We start from the raw sequence: 17768 nt of genomic DNA on the forward strand, positions 1-17768 counted from the left end.
ATTTTCTTCAGATAGTAGGTATCCATGGGTGAGACGAGTGTGGCCTAGACGAAGACGAGATAAAATGACCTGGGCTTTTCTTTCATTGGGGTTGTTTTTCCAAGGAGATACTGACTGTTTTATCTCATGAAGTTTTGCTGACGAACTATTCCATTGTGATTGCCAACTATTGATGATCGTTTGTTTGTATAGAGATTTCAGATCCGTGTGAACAGCAAGTAACACTGTATCTGTTAGCGGGTAAGTAACTGCTTCTTTCGCTAGTTTGTCAGCTCTTTCATTTCCAACTATGCCCATATGTGAAGGGACCCACATAAACCGGATGCAAATATGTTTTTGATGTAGTAGGTGGAGAGACTGTTTTATGCGAAGCAAGATGGGATGATTGGTGTATAGTTGTGTAATTGTTTCGAGAGCGTTCAGTGAATCTGTGGCAATCAGAAATTTTGGAATGTTCTTTTCCTCCATGTACTTTAGTGCTCTCCAAATAGCGTATAATTCACCTGTGAGTATTGTGTTTTCTTTCGATAATTTAAATGAACAGCTGAAATCAGAGCTGATGAAAGCTGCCCCTACTCCATCTTCCATTTTAGATGCATCAGTGTATACTGGAAAGAAGTCTTCGTATTGCTCCAGAAGATGGTTGAATGCTACATTGAACATCCTGTGATTTGTATTCTTTTTCTCAAATTGTAGCAGTCCATATTCAATGTTGGCTCGGGGGATTATCCAGGGAGGAGTATTGGGTGTATTAGGAGTTGAGAAAATGCTTGGTTGTTTTATTGGAGACTCGAAAGATACTGGTTATATCTTTGGTAAAAAGGAGGGTCTGCTCTGATTTTTTTTGCAAAAATGTTTTTGAATCTCTGTGCTATTACATAGTGGTGTGCCGGATTATCTGGATTGGATATGATGGATGCTGCGTAGGTGAGTGTCATAAGCTTCCTTCTGTTGGCTAATGATGGTTCACTTGCTTCACAGTATAAGCTTTCCGTTGGACTTGTGCAAAAAGCTCCGAGGATAATTCTGATGGCGTTGTTGTGGATGGTATCCAGTTGTTTTAATATGGATTTTTTGGCAGAGTTGTATACTATTGCCCCAAAGTCCAATTTAGACCTGATCAGTGATCTATAAATTAACATTAACATCGATGAGTCTGAACCCCAGGTTCGAGAGGCAACTGTTTTCAAGAGGTTGAGTCCATTCTGACAAGTCATTTTTAAATATTGGACGTGGAGTTTCCAGTTTAATTTTTGATCAAATATCAGTCCTAAGATTTTGATGTACTCAACGTATTCAATATTCTGTTCATATATTTGTAGTTGGGGAGGGGTTGCTTTCGCTCTTTTAGAGAAATGAATACATTTGGTCTTTTTTTGAGATATTTTCAATCCAGTTGAAGCAGACCATTTCTCTAAATTGTTGAGGAATTTCTGTAAGAGGTTCTGAATGGTGACGACATTTTTTCCTCTAGCAAAAACTACAAGATCGTCAGCATACAGTCTCGCTTTAAGAAGAGCCCTAGAGTCGTTGATTATATGATTATATATATATATATATATATATATATATATATATATATATATATATATATATATATATATATATATATATATAGTGTATGATGACACAGAAAACAAACTTGAAGGTAGACATAGAGCGCAGGCCAACTCAGTTTTTTCGTGTCGATACACAACACGAAAAAACATCCACTGAGCAGACACGGGTACAATGTCAAACACCTCAGTCCTATTGTTCAAACACAAAAAACGCGCAATCACCAACCAAGAAAACAATACGAAGAAAAAAATCCCCGCTCAAGAAACTACACACAATATAATGGTAACTCAAAACTCTACAACTCTTCACAACTATACACAAAAGGAAACACAAACTCTGCATACAATACCCACGGAATTGGACATCCTAGGAAATACAGCAGAGCTCCTTCAAGAACATACCGGTATCCTGTACCACATTACCCAACCAGAATCTTCCACAACAGCAAGTACAATCACAATGTTTCCATCAACTACTCTCACACATCAGACCCATACTGTGATACGCAAAACCACAACCAACCTTGATTCAATATCCTTTATGTTATTGAATATTCAGTCAGCCAGAAACAAAGTTAACGAATTATCTGTTTTCCTAGACGATTTGAATCGTCCAGATCTGATTTTGTTGACTGAAAATTGGCTTGCTCATAATGAACCTTTTTACTTACCTCATTATACAGAAATGTCAAGGTACAGCAGAATTAAGAGCATCCATGGAGGAACCATGATTCTTCAAAATAACTCACTAAAGGTAAAATTCGTCAACGTGAAGAAATTCAATGACTACTTGAAAAAAAATCATTTGAATTTTGCTTGTTACATTCATAAATATTGAACATGTATGTTATATCGTGAGTAGGACGATCTTACCGGTATCAGATTACCAAGATAACGACTTCCAAGACTTTGAGTCAGCAGAGTCAGCAGAACGTGATACTTTTGTTATTTCCCATCGTCTCCTGCTGACACCGCTGTCTACACATTATAAATGGACCCTGGGAGGTCATATCATTGTCAGAACTAATTTAGAATTCGTTTAGTATCAACTTAGATTCTGTTTCATTTTTTTTTGTAGTTTTTGTAACGATATTTTTGTTGTTATTCAAAGAAAGTCTGTAATCGAAAATAAAGTGTTTTTTAAAAAGTCATATTCAAAAGAGTGAATATAACAATTGGCGCAGTCGTTGTAGGATCTGACAACGTTGCTAGAACAAGGAAACCCTAACTAGTAGCGGCGGATTCTAATCCCTCAACAGAGAAAGAACCAACAACCCCTGAGGAGTCATCATTCGAGGAAGCAGCGGAAGGAACACCTGGTGAAGCCCCTGGCTGGACGAAGTCGAGAACACAACGAATCGGAATGAAGATTGTAACACTGTAAGTCGATTTTGAATTGTCTCGATTTATTTTGCAATCTATTGACCATCATTTCAATTCTTTTCAAAATCAATAATCATACTGATTGATTATTGTAAATAGTAAATAAGTACTGTTCGATCATTCAAATTTTGACACCAAAAATTTGTTAAGATAAATCAAAATGCCTCAAAACCAACCAGTACCAGAAGCAATCGAACCATACAAGTTATCGAAAATATTTTCAATAGTGCATGAATTCGAAGGTGATCAAATATTTTTGAACAGTTTTTTAAATGCTTGTGATTGTGCATATCGCATGTCAACAGCAGACCAACGCGATCTATTAGTGATTTACATCAAAAACAAACTCAGAGGTAGAGCAGCACAATTGATAAGTTCAAGTAATCCTGGAACTTATCCCGAAATGAAACATTTATTAAATTTATATTTTGGAGACTCTAGAGATCTAACATCATTGATTCACGATCTCCAGCGTATCAAACAACTTCCAAATGGAACACCTTTAATATTTTTCAATCGCCTTCAAGTCGACAATGCCAAAATGCACGCATGTCTACAAAAATCCGTCCTTTCTGCGGAACAGAAACACGCGCAATCCGCACTAATTGAAACAATGGCATTAAACACGCCTTCATCCGGACTAGAACCGCGAATAGGTCAAGTAATTCGTGCCTCCAATCCGGCAGATCTACTTGAAGCCCATTTTAGAATTAGGAGAGAAATGCAACTATCCTTTTTCGAACATCAACAAAATGAAAGACAAAACCAAACACGTCCTCAACAAACAATCAGACGAAACCCCCAACCAACATCCCGAAGAACCTGTCACACATGTGGTCAGATAGGTCACATTTCCACAGAATGTCGAATGAGACAACAAAGATCCCAAAATAATTATCAATATTCCAACCAAAAGTTTGCGAGACCGAACCCTCAACCCAATCGAAATTTTTCGAGTCAAACAAACCCTCAACACAATAAGAATTTTCCAAGACCAAACTTTCAAACAAAACCTCAGCCAAACAGGTCCCAGACTAATCAAAATCAATCTCGACCTCAATCTCAAAACCAATTCAGACCACCCGTAATTCAAAGAAATCCAAATTATCCTGTCAATTTTAACCAAAACCAAAAAGCTCATTTCATGACGTACGAATCTCAAGATTATCATACAGGTGATAATCAAGACTATCATACAGCCGATAACTATAACTATCAATACAACGATTACTACCCCACCGATAATGAATATGATTACTATACCCCTAGTGATCAAGATTACCAATACAACCAAATTCAAACACCTGAAGATCCTTCAATATACCAGGATTTTCTTTCACTCCCGAATACAAACCACCCACGTATTCAACCCCAGACAACGAACAACCAATCGATCGACCCTATATCAGAAGTCCAATCCCAAATTCAGTCCCTGAATATACAAGACTTCAACCCGAACGTGAACTTCCCGGAACAAATTTTCATGTAAGCCCTATGCTTTCTATGAATTCGAAGAATCTGTACTACATCAAAGACTATTCCAATACTTTTAAAATCCTCATCGATAAAGGTGCAGGAATATCCATTTTCAAACCCAAAACATGCGAAAAATACCCCCTTAGATTCCCTGAAAACGTCACTATACAAGGTATCACTGACCAGAAAATTGTCGTGAATGAATCCACTCTAATAAATTTCACACAAAACGATCCACACAAAGTCTTTATCTACGACTTAGACATCGACTTTGACGGTTTACTCGGATCTGACTTTCTCGAACATTACAATTGTATAATCGACTTGAAAAATAAACAACTCATAACAAACTTCAAAACGGTCCCTTTGTTCAAAGTTTCAGACATAAGTGACCATATACTCACTGAAAAACCGAACCAAATTCAAATAGAACCCCGAATGGAGAAAATATTCAAATTACATTGCAACCTCAAGAACACTGAAGCTATACTGCTAGCTGGAGAAAGAGAAAAATCAAGAATTCCCAACGCCATAGTCAAAATTGATGAAAACAGTATGTTCTACACTACTATCGTAAATACAAACTCGATTCCAAAACAAATTGATTTTTCTGAAATAAAACTCGAACCCCTTCCAACACATGAAATGATTTTGTATATTCATGAATCGTTTTCCCGAAACCAACCCCATATTGACCGTATCCAAGAAATCAAAGCGCAACTAAGAACCGAACATTTGAACGAAGAGGAACATTAATCAATAACTGATTTATGCCTCCAATTCGAAGATATCTTCTATTCAGAAGGAGATAATCTCACTTTTACCAACGAAATAAAGCATACCATTGATACCAAGGATGCTACACCCGTCTTTACGAAATCCTACAGGTACCCACAGGTACACAAGGAGGAAGTAAAATCACAAATATCAAAAATGCTAAATCAAGGCATTATTCAGCCATCAATATCCCCATGATCATCTCCAGTTTGGGTTGTACCCAAAAAGATGGATTCCTCCGGTAAACAGAAATGGAGAGTTGTCATAGATTACCGAAAACTCAACGAGTTAACGGTTGACGACAAATACCCATTACCCAACATCTCTGACCTCCTAGACCAGCTTGGTAAATGTGAATATTTCACCACGCTTGATCTCGCCTCAGGACTTCATCAAATTGAAATCGAACCCAAAGATAATCCCAAAAAAGCTTTCTCCGTAGACAATGGTCACTACGAATTTGTTCGTATGCCGTTTGGCTTGAAGAATGCTCCAATCACGTTCCAGAGAGTTTATGTTCTTCTAGGTATACAGAACGAAAGATGTCTCGTATACATGGATGACATCATCGTATATTCTCCTACCATCCATGAGCACATAGCAAAGTTGAACGAAGTATTTAAAAGACTTCGAAAATCGAACTTGAAAATCCAACCGGATAAGTGCGAATTCTTGAGAAAAGAAGTCGCCTATCTTGGACATGTCATTACCCAAAACGGAGTCAAACCCAATCCAACGAAAATTGAATGTATCCAAAATTTCCCCGAACCAAAAACCCAAAAAGAAATAAAATCATTTCTAGGTTAAGCTGGATACTATCGACGATTCATTTGCAATTTCGCAAAAATTTCGAAACCATTGACCAAATTACTACAAAAAGATACTCCCTTCAACTTTGACGCAGAATGCAGACAATCATTCGAACAACTTGAAAATGCACTCATAACGAGCCCCATTCCTATTTACCCTAATTTTGAGAAACCATTTTTGCTCACCACTGATGCCAGTGCGTTTGCAATTGGTGCTATTTTATCTCAAGGTCCCATTGGCAAAGATCTCCCAGTAGCATATGCGTCTAGAAGACTTTGTAGCGCAGAATCGAAGAACTCTACAATAGAAAGAGAACTTCTCGCCATCGTTTGGACAGTAAAGTATTTTCACCCATATCTTTTCGGACGAAAATTCCGATTAATTACTGATCATAGACCCTTCACCCGGCTTTTTTCAATAAAAGACCCTGGTAGTAGGCTGGCACGCTGGCGACTCAAACTCGAAGAGTATGATTACCAGATAGAATACAAACCCGGCAAAATCAACAAAAATGCAGATGCACTATCCCGAATCAAAGTTAACTACTTCAAAAAATGTGCAAATTTCCAACACAAAATTTCCATACACGCATCTAACTAGAACGAAACCGAAGTAGAAGCGGACCCCGAAATAAGTAATAACCCTAACGAAAACAACCCTGAAGAAAGAAATAACCCTGAAGGAAACGACACCCCTGAAAACGAAATCCCCGTAGAAACAATTCAAGAAGAATTTGATACATTTGTCAAATTATATAAATCATAATCTTCAATCGATTATTCTAAAATAGAATTCGATAATTCTCAACTTCTTGATAAACATCATAAAATCATTGTTAGTTTCTTTTGGCAAAACAAACTAGAACCGTTACATTATGAAATCATCGAAGACCTCTTCGAAGAACACCCAGAGTTTTGCAATGATAGAATCAACATACTTTCTAGCAAATCAGTAAAAGATCGTAAATACCACATCATACCCCTTCCTTTTGATCCTGAATCTGTCATAGAACACATGTTCTATATTATTTATAAATCCCAAAATGAGTTCGATCTTAGAAAAACTTTTTCAATCGAAAACAACCTAGAACTACCCATATTAGAAATATTTTCATTCATTTTTGCTGACAAGGAAATCAAATTAAAAGTCTGTCAAAACTTAACGACAACTCCTGACCCCGATCAAATTCCCATATTCATTGATCAGTGCCATTCAGGAAAAACAAATTTACACCGTGGCATTAATGAAACCATCAGAAGAGTAAAACAGAAATACAACTGGCAAGGTCTCATTAAAGACGTCGAAAATTTCGTGAAAAAATGCGAAATTTGTCAAAGAGTCAAAATTTGCCGAAAAAACCTTAGTACACCTCTCGTCATAACTGAAACACCAAAAACCCCTTTTGAACGTATCAATGTAGACATTTCCTAAATTCCCACAAAATACTACGCTTTGACAATAAGAGACGAATTGACTAAATTCACCCAAGCATACGCCATAGAAGACAAATCCTCGAAATCAGTCGTGAATACCCTTCTTCTTTACTTTCAACACTACGGTACACCACTTAGGATACATTGCGACTACGGTCGAGAATTTACAAATCAACTTATGAAAGACTTATGCTTTTTGTACGACATTGAACTCACATATTCAAGTGTAAATCACCCACAATCAAACGGATCAATCGAAAGATTCCACGCAACATTTGCTGAAATGATTCGCGCCCATGAAGCCAAAAATCCCGATGAACACCCCATGAACGTCTTACCATATGTAATTATTTGTTATAATAATACGAAAAACAAAACAACAGGTTTCACACCGTACGAATTAATATTCGGGCATACAGCTAGTCGATCCCCAGAAACGCTCTATAACCAAAAAGACGTAATTTCAAAATATGTTAGAGATCTTAATAACCGCATGACATATTTCTATAAATTGGCCAGAGCAAAAACCGAAAGACAAAAAGAAAAGTCCAGAATCAGATTTGATAGGACAGTTTCCGAAAACGTCCCTAAATATAAAGTAGGAGACAAGGTTTATGTGAAAGAGTCACAAATTTCAAATAAACTCGAAAATAAATTTAATGGTCATTCGAAATATTAGAAGTTTATCCCAACTCCGCGATGTTAGTAAATTGGAAAACGCGAAATGAAACTAAAGTAAATTTCGACCGCTTGAAACCTTTTCATGAATAATAATAATCTTTTTCAGGACACTCCTGCTGTCAACCACAGCCAGTGCCCAATACAGTTTAGAGTCAATCAATAACTCAATCAGCGATTTCTTCCATCAAGAAGGAACCCTCAAAATAACGAACGAAAAATGGACCCTTTTGGTCTACAAAGATTTATCATCCATCAAAGACGCTCTATACAATAATGATAAAATCCTAGAAAACCTCATTTATTTTCTCGACAGAGACGAGTCTAAAATACTAGCTTTCAAAGCTAAAAACACATACCAGTCTTTTAAGCCAAATATCAGACTCACTACAAGTAAAGTTTAGAGATATCTTTACGGACACAGAAAAATTCGAAAAAAGAATAAAACGTGGTTTAATAAATGGTGTAGGAACTTTTTGGAAGGCAATAACCGGAAACCTTGACGCATCCGATGGAGAATATTTCACGAATTGTATCAATAAAATAAGCCAAGACAAACATCAAATTGAAAATCTATTAAAAATCAAATATCTGTAACCACCTCGGTGATCAAAAACTTCAATTCAACAATTCAAAAGCTACAAGTTGATGAAGAGACTTTCAGTCAAGATATAAAAGAAATCGAAAAATCATTAATGGAAATATTAGACGATATGGCATTTTACGAAGCTCAAATAAAAACTCTATAGATATGCGAATCACTCATGGAAAGCTACCTATTCCTTGAATCTTTTATTGGTGATATTATCAATTCATCAATCACTTTCGCTCGATTGAAAATAATTCATGGTTCAATCATAATATCAAGAGATTTACTTTATTCACTTCAAGAAATATCACAAACATTGAACAAAAATAATTTACCATTATACGTCAGTATTGAAAATATCCCCCAGTACCTAGACTTCATTGAATTGAAAGCATATCAAACAGACAATAAAGTAGTATTTGTTTTAAATATTCCCCTAGTAGAGCCTGAAAAGTACACACTTTTTCATTTATATCCAATACCAATCTTGGATGCTCGAACAGAACTTCCCCATATATTATTAACATTTCAAAAATTTTAAAAAAGTTTTTTTTATTTATTTGATATTTACCAGTATCCTGTACGACTTATATGTTTATATATATATATATATATATATATATATATATATATATATATATATATATATATATATATATATATATATATATATATATATATATATATACAAACTGATTTAATGCACTTCGTTGTTACATAGAATTGCATTATAGATTAAGTGAAATTTTGTCCACAAGATCAATCTTATGACAATGAAGTATATTCTCTCTCTCTCTCTCTCTCTCTATCTCTCTCTTGGACAACTTCACGAGATAAGAAAAAGCAATATAGACTAGCACCCAAACTTACTGACTCTCATTCATTTTCAACTAACTTTCAAATGATGAAGGTTAAATTAGCAATTCATTCGGTATGCCAGTTTCAATCAGATACCATCAGCAGCAATAGGAAGGGGTACATCCATTGAAAAAATGGATGAAGTGTTTGATATTTTAAATTCAAATCGATTTGACGATGTAAAACATTTCAATAAACTGTTTTTCGGAACATCAAAACAAATTGATTATCTGAAAGAAATGAAAATATTTCTCAGCAAATCAACTGTGATATCAAAAAAAGGAAAAAACACGACTGGACAAATGATATTCATTGGGGTGGCAGATAACAATTTCGGCATTTCTGCAACTTTGAGAAAACCTACGTAGTGAAGGACACTCCTACATATTGACGAGGAATATAAATCAGAACTATGTGGGAAATTATTTTGGTCAACAGAGAAATACTTGTGGAAATACCAGAAAAATAACTCCTGTTCCAGTTACCAGAGCTTTCAAAAAGTGTGTGAGTGAAGATTCTTGTAGAAGTTCCAGAAAATCCCTATACATGTTTGAGAGTAGAGACGAATGATTATAAAACTCTAGCCATTCTCGAAGGCATCAGCTTGGGCTATGTTTGTGTTCATCTTTTGGGAAAATGTTCAGGAAAACATTCATGTGAAGTATGTACAAATTTTGCCACGGCGGCGGCTAGTATCACACTGAATGAAACAAATATATAGTTATTTCAAAGCATACAGTGATACAGAAGCCAAATAGTTCGGAAATTTATATATGCCTCCAGATTCATTTTTACAAAGTATCATTCATCTAGAGACAGATGTTCATTATCATTTCTATAATTTATGTGCCATATTATTGCATAGGCAACCAGCTCAAAACAGTGTTTTCAAAAACCAACATTTCTCACCCTTGTGATAATTTTGCTTGGGATTATTTATTTTCCTTTTTCACAAGTGTAGGAATTTATTAAATGTACTTTGAAATTTGCCAATAGTAATTTGAAAACAAATGTTGAAAAAAATCAAAAACTCATCTTTCTGAAAAATCTTTAGAATAGATTAGCATAAGTTTCTGACCTAATTTGTATAATCTCACCCAAATTCAAAAACTCTCAATATCTTATGAACGATCAAACTGAATTGAATAATTCGCCAGTATTGAATCTGTTCATGTATATTTACGGTACTTTCGAAAAATTTATTGATATAGTTGATGAATTCATACCTGATCGTTTAGAGTATGAAATGGTTGTAATTTGGAAAAAACTCTTAGTTTATGCTTGAGAAAGTTATTGTATAGCGAAACATGTTTTGCGGTTTTTGTAAAACCCTCTATAGTGAAAATCATACAATAAACTGTGTTTATTAGTTTCAATATAGATTTTCATCAAGTATCGGCCAGTTCTATTCAATTGATTCTCCTTTGGATTATTCATTTTCTCTTTTCACAAGGGTGAGAATTTATTATACTTTAAAATTTGACAATTGAAATTTGAAAACAAAAGTTAAAAAAATCAAAAACTCAACATTCTGAAAAACCTTAAGAATAGATTAGCATACGTTTTTGACCTAAATTGTATAATTATACTTCTGTCATTACTCGATTGAGAACATACGTCAGAAACTACACGCTTCGGAGACTGTATGCGATTATGATCAGTATGGCGTGAATGATACACCCGGAAAGGATATTGCTGAATCGTGATCTGGACCGACGTTTCAATTCGGCTTCTATTCTTTCCCGTCTTTCCAGTAACGCAGTGGAATCTACACAACTCCTCTTTTTGTTCGCAAGCTCCCCCTCGTCTGAAGACGCTGACGAAATTCGTCTTCTACATTTTTTATTTCGACTTCACCATATCCCTGAGAAAGAATTTTGTCTATCTATTAATTCGCGAAGTAGGTAAATATAATGAAAAAACCACTAACGATGGTGTTTTCTTGATGATTTCTCATTCATCTACATCATTGAAAGACCTAAATGAAAAAGGTTTCGACTATGTTTTGTTTAAAATATAAGTATCACCCTTGTGACTCTTCGTATTTCTTAGATTAGAGAGAGAGAGTATGTGTTTATTATCCAAGATACATGACCTTAGTGACAAACACTGGTAAAAAGAGAACATGTCCAGATGAATATACAATTACATAATTACAAGAAAATAATACATATAAATAATCACATCCAGGAAAAAGTACACATATATTATTACATATAAGCACCGTCAATTTCATATCGTTTCGTCATCAGAATATTCTGTCAGATTGTAATAGGCTTTAGATGCCAGTCTTTCATGAAACTTTTTCCTATTAAGTTTGAGAGAAACCATGTTCTTTATATCTTCAGGAAGTTTATTATACATTTTGACCGCGACATGAATTATTGGGTGTTTGATCAGCGTGGATTTAGGGATGATTAATGATGAATTCATTGAATGCCGTGCAGTGCGATTGTTATTTTCCTATAAAGATTTATTTTTGTAAATGAGACATGTAGCTTCTGAAACGTAGATTGAGGTTAGTGTCAGTATTTCGTGTTTCAGGAAAAGAGGTTTTCAGGAACTCAACCTATTTACTTGGCAAAAATACCGCACCCCTCGCTTTTGCAGCAAAAATAAGCTCTTGAAGTGTTCATTACTACACGAACCCCAGAACGGGGTTGCGTATCTCAAGTTTGACGCAATGAGAACAAAATAGACATTTTTTGCTGCAGCATAACATAACTCTTCAGCTGTATACCAGAGGGCAAAACAGCCGGATGCTAGTTTTCTGTTTAGAATGTTAATATGCTTAGTGAATTTTAAATTGGTATCTATGTTAAGTCCCAAGAATTTTATATTGCTGTCAGATGATATGGAGTCAGCACCTAATTCTATATCCGAAAGAAAACATTTAAATGTTAGAAATTTGGTTTTATTGAAATTTAAACATATATAATTTGCATCGCACCTCGACTGGACTTTCTGTACGTCTCTTGTAACATTGTTTCGAAGCAAATTCACATCTTCAGAGTGCCATGAACTGGTAGTTCCATCGGAAAATGAAGTGAAGGAGCCATATATGTCTCAGATTTATGCATAAGAAATAGATAGGGACCTAAACTGATCTTTGGGGTATGGTCAGTTTTAACCAGTTGGTTTCGTCCTGTCAAATATGATTTAATCCACTTCAAGGCCATGTCTCTTATATCAAAGTGAGAGAGTTTGTGCAGTAATAATGTGTGATTGACATAGTCGAAAGCTTTAGTCATATCACAGAATGCTGCCGACACGTTTTTGCCTACATTGATGCTGATTTATGCCATATCTAGACAACTAACGCCTGGCATCAAACGAATTCTTGTTATTTCTGAACCCAAATTGTTCATTGCTCATTAATTAGTTTCCTTCGGAATATTTCATCAGGCGAAATTTCACGAGCTTCTCTATCAATTTGTTTAAAGTCGGAATAAGAAAGATGGGTCTGAAGTTAGATGGATCTTGAGTATCACCTCCTCTGTGAATAGGAATTATCACACTTGTTTTCAAAAACACGGGAAATGTGCCAGTTCGAAACCCATCATTGATCAGCATTGAAAGTAGTATAAAGCCGGAAGAGGAAGATTTTTGAAGATTTTTATTGACAACTCATCCTAACCCAGAGCATTCTGATTTTTTATCGATTTCAAGACTTCAGCCAATTCTGATGAAGTGGTGTCATAAAATATACAGGACGAGATATAAAAGAGGATTCTGGTCATTGTTCCGGTTTTGTGTTATAGTAGTTATAGTTGCAATGAAATGAATTGAACCGATTGGAATCTATGGACCAATGTGGTTCCTTGTGAGGAGATTTTCCTCTCAGTTCGAAGACTATACTCCAAGTTAATTTTTTTGTGTCCTTTACATTTTCCAGCCTAGAGAAGTGATACATGTCTTTTGCTTTCTTAATAACTGCTCTATAAACCTTTCTATATTTATTGTAGTAGTCGATAAAGAAATCGTCATTATGATACTCTCTAATGTGCCAACATGTTTCTACACGAATTTCTTATTCCCTTCGTTATCCATTGCTTCTAAGATTTCTTCCGAATTTTTTGCTTGGGAAATGAACATAGAAAAAATATTTTTAAATTCTCATAAAATTCGCAAAACGGGTCTGTTGAAGACATTATAGAGAACCAACTGAAATTATTGCACAACGAGTTAAATTCATCATAGTTGGTTCTAATGAAGAGTCGACCATATTTAATCTTTTTGGTATCAAAATGTATACCATCCACCATTCTTGTCCGTTCAGTGACAGCTTAATGATCTGACAGATTGGCGTGTTCAACTTTACGAAAGACATCATTTTCATCTAAGGAAGTACAAAAGTTATCAGTAATATATTCAGAATATTTACTAATTCGTGTCATTTCAGTGACATGCATCCTTAAATTCTAGCATGTGAGAGGAGTAGATAAATCTTTTACTGACCTATTTTGTGTGTCTTCAAAATTCAAGTTGAAACAATATTACCAGTAGAAAGAATTTCAGGTAATAGAGTGTCCAATTTTATGAGGAATATAGAAATACTGCTTGTAGGGGACCTATTAACACATAAAAGATAATTTTTAAGTTTCTTGATATGAGTTACAGAGAATTCTAATTGTATTTCCTCAAATAAGCCCTCAAAATATACAGCTTCAACAAGTAACTTATCCAAGACAGAGTCATGTACTAGGATGGCTGTTCCTCGATGAGAGATGTTTTTTCTGCAGAAAATTGAGATAATTTTATAGTTAGGTATGCCTAAACATTAATTTTCTTTCAGCCAGTGTTCTGTTAGTAGTATAAAATTTGAAAACTTTGTCTATTCTAATAATAGATAAAATTCATCGACTTCGTTCCCAACTGATTGAATATTGAGAACAAAAGAAGGCAATTCGTAATATTTTTCACAGATGACATTTTCCGAAAATAATTCCCTGTTTTTCGGATTATGTGTCAATTATCCATTGTATTTTGCGATAATCAAGGGTATAAACATGATATTCTGATGAACTATTTTGCTCACATTTGTTATCATTAACTTTCTCTGCAGCGTTATCTTTTTGACTATTGTCAAGAGTCACGTTTCCCTCATAACCTTCTTCCACAGATGTCTCATATCTTTATATTCAGTTATTCCCTCAGCTGTTTCCTCACAGGTCTTAATAAAGTTCGAGAGACATTTACTGATAGCTAATCTTCCAGAATTGTTAACGGTACAGTTTCTGTTGCAGCATGATCTTCCTAGGTGGTTATTTCATTCATAAGCATAAATATTTCGATTTTTATCAGTATACAGGTTTTTGACAAGGGATAAATTCTTTTGATATATGAATTCATTCTAATTATGGGCATTATGAATATATGGTTCAGTGACGATCAAGGTAAGTAGGAGATTTGAGCCGGTTCTAAGCCTCCCCCCACCACTATGACGTATTAATTGCTTTTTTATTGGTTGTTGTTTGGTGAAGTTAATGTGATGTGACCTTGAAGGGTGTGGTGTATGGATCGTTCAGAAATTTTTTCCCGGTTCTAATACTCCCCCCACCAATATGACGTGTTATTTGCTTTTTTTTTGTTGTGCAGTGAAGTCAAGGCGTTGTGACCTTGAAGTGTCTGGTGCATGGATCGTTCAGATTTTTTTTTTCATATGAGATTTTGTGTGTGTATGTGTGTGTGTGTGTGTTAGAGAATGCACGGTACAGGGTTTCATCATGTGCTTGTTTGTCTATGTACAAACATACGTCTGCATACTTCGAAGATCCTCCAAGTAATGAATGCTCCATCGGTGTGAGGGCACCAAGTTAGTAGTGGAGTGACGTCACAGCAATAACCGTTCAACGGCTAGAGAGCGACATGTTCACTCCACGACGTGTGGCAGAGTAATGCGTATTCATCGGTCTGCTCTCACCTCCCTCGATGTAGTGAAGGATGTGACGTAACGCCCCAGACTCGCCATCAATGGTGACACGCAGGCGGGCGAGGACTGTGCTAACGTCTGCCCTCTCCGAGAGCGCAACGATCACTGCTTGCTCGTGCCGGCAACTGTTATCGCATCAAATTGGGAGATGGGCTTGGCTGTGACGTCAGGCATCTCTAGTGGATAGCAACTAGCAATGTGAACCTTTCACGGTTTCATGGTGGGGGTGACTCGCACTGTTTAATATAAAAGAAATGCCTGGCACACTATGAAATCAGTAGACGAATATATCTGCAGCAGTTAGCAATTGGTAGAGTGTTATTCAGTTCGTAATAGAAGGAAGACGGTGAGTGTATTTGTCTGTTGGAAATTGTTTATATTTTCATATATATTATCATCATGTCCGTTTCAAAAGTAGACTTGAATAAAATTAATAATTTGATTGTACAGGAGGTTGAAATACTAGAGCAAAAGGCCTTATCATCATTGCCAATTGATGAAGTGTACATAATTAAAAATATGTCAACTTATTCTACACGATTTGGTAAATCAATTTTATTAACTTTGCAAGATGTGAGCAATGATAAATTATTTAAAACATGGCTACCAAAACGTATTTCGTTGCAATTCAGTGATGACGATATATCTTGTATCAACTCATCAGGTGGTAAATATACGATGGTGTATTTAGGACAGAGCCAACAAAGTTTTGCTGGCATGAAAACGCGATCTCTAGTTAAATTCAATATGATTGAATAATAATTGTAATAATTTATAGCGAATTTCTTTAGGTCATAGCTTACAAAGTTTTTTGGTGTGAAAACGCTAACTCTAGTCAAATTCAATATGATTGAATAATAATAGTAATTATAATGAATTTCTTATTGTTTTATTAATATTCATATATTAGATGATAATTATATGGAAATATAAACATTACTAACTTAGTTGAATACACCCACTTGGTAACTACAAGTAAAATGGGAATGTGAGTATTATATCACTGAAAAATTGGAGGTTGCTTATTGTTTTTTTTATTCGATTTCAGTTCCACCATTTAAAGATGTGGATGCAGTACGCAAGTCAAGATTGGGTCGATGTTGTAGATCTCAAATCATCGGTTCAACATTTGTCGTCTAAATTGAAGGTGTTGGGTGATGGAGCCGAACATGCAAGCAATTATGATATGAGTGTATGCTATGATGAAAAACAAATCGAATTATGCCTTCGTGATGCTGAGAAGTATTGGAGTGGTGCAGAAGTTTGTAACAAATTTTTGGATAATGAATTGGAATTGTGGCAACTTTGTGAGGTTATGATTGAACTGAACCTAAGAAGATTCCTGTATAGCCTCCAACCATACTTGCCAGAATGGATTATTCATCACTTTGAATTGAATGATGAAAATCGAGAGGAAATTGAAGATGGTCGCGAAAATGATGATTATGAGGAAGAAGTTATTTTAGATAGTCTGTATGTTCCTGTTAATCATAAATAATGTCAAATAAAAAACTTTGAATTATTTTCATGTTTTATTTATTTAAATCTCATGAAATACAATAGAAAATGATTACAAAACAATAAATATGATATAAAATACAATACATGATATAAGTCAGTTACAAATAAAAAAAAGATCATAAAACAGTATATGATAGAGTGAAAAAAAGTGTCAATATCTGCTATGAACTGAACCATCCAATGCATTGTATGTTAAAACTGTATCATGCAAAATTAATGCATATACTTTAGTGTTGTCTGGAAACTTGGTCTTCCTCGTCTCAAACTCAATCTTTATATCAATAGTTGATGATTTTGTTGCATTCGGTTGATGGGAACAATCGATGACGAATAGTGGATTCTCTCTAAATTGCCCAATGTCCATCAGAGGTTCACTCATATCTTTATCATAATAACTTCGCTGGAAACTCTCAAAAGCATAATAAGCAGGAGCATCAAGTTTTTTATCGAAATTCAAATTCCAACGCTCATATGGATAAACTTCAGAATTCAAGTATACTCGAATACTATTGATATCAGCAGTTGTGAATTTTGTAATATCCTGTGTTCTATCTTCAGATGTGGTAGTACTTTGGAATGCGATGATGACAAAACGAGGAGTTTCCAATGCATTAGTTGTTTTGATGGCCCATATGTCTGAAGAAGTCCCACGTAATGATGGTAGTTCATTGAGGTCCCACATACGATACGCCAACTTGATTTTGGCATTCAGACCGCTTTTGTTCATTCTACTCAAAAGTTTTAGCTTGTGT

General features: G+C 35.2%; 1 protein-coding gene across 1 annotated transcript in view; it reads right to left on the reverse strand.

Annotated features, from left to right (window-relative positions):
- Nucleotides 1-17768, reverse strand: part of LOC111512315 (alkaline phosphatase) — a 952023-nt gene that overhangs the window by 508203 nt on the left and 426052 nt on the right. The window lies entirely within an intron of this gene.

This window comes from Leptinotarsa decemlineata, unplaced genomic scaffold, assembly GCF_025532065.1.
Source record: "Leptinotarsa decemlineata unplaced genomic scaffold, Ldec_3_MD MMD2_tig00003557_RagTag_RagTag, whole genome shotgun sequence".
NCBI lineage: Eukaryota > Metazoa > Arthropoda > Insecta > Coleoptera > Chrysomelidae > Leptinotarsa > Leptinotarsa decemlineata.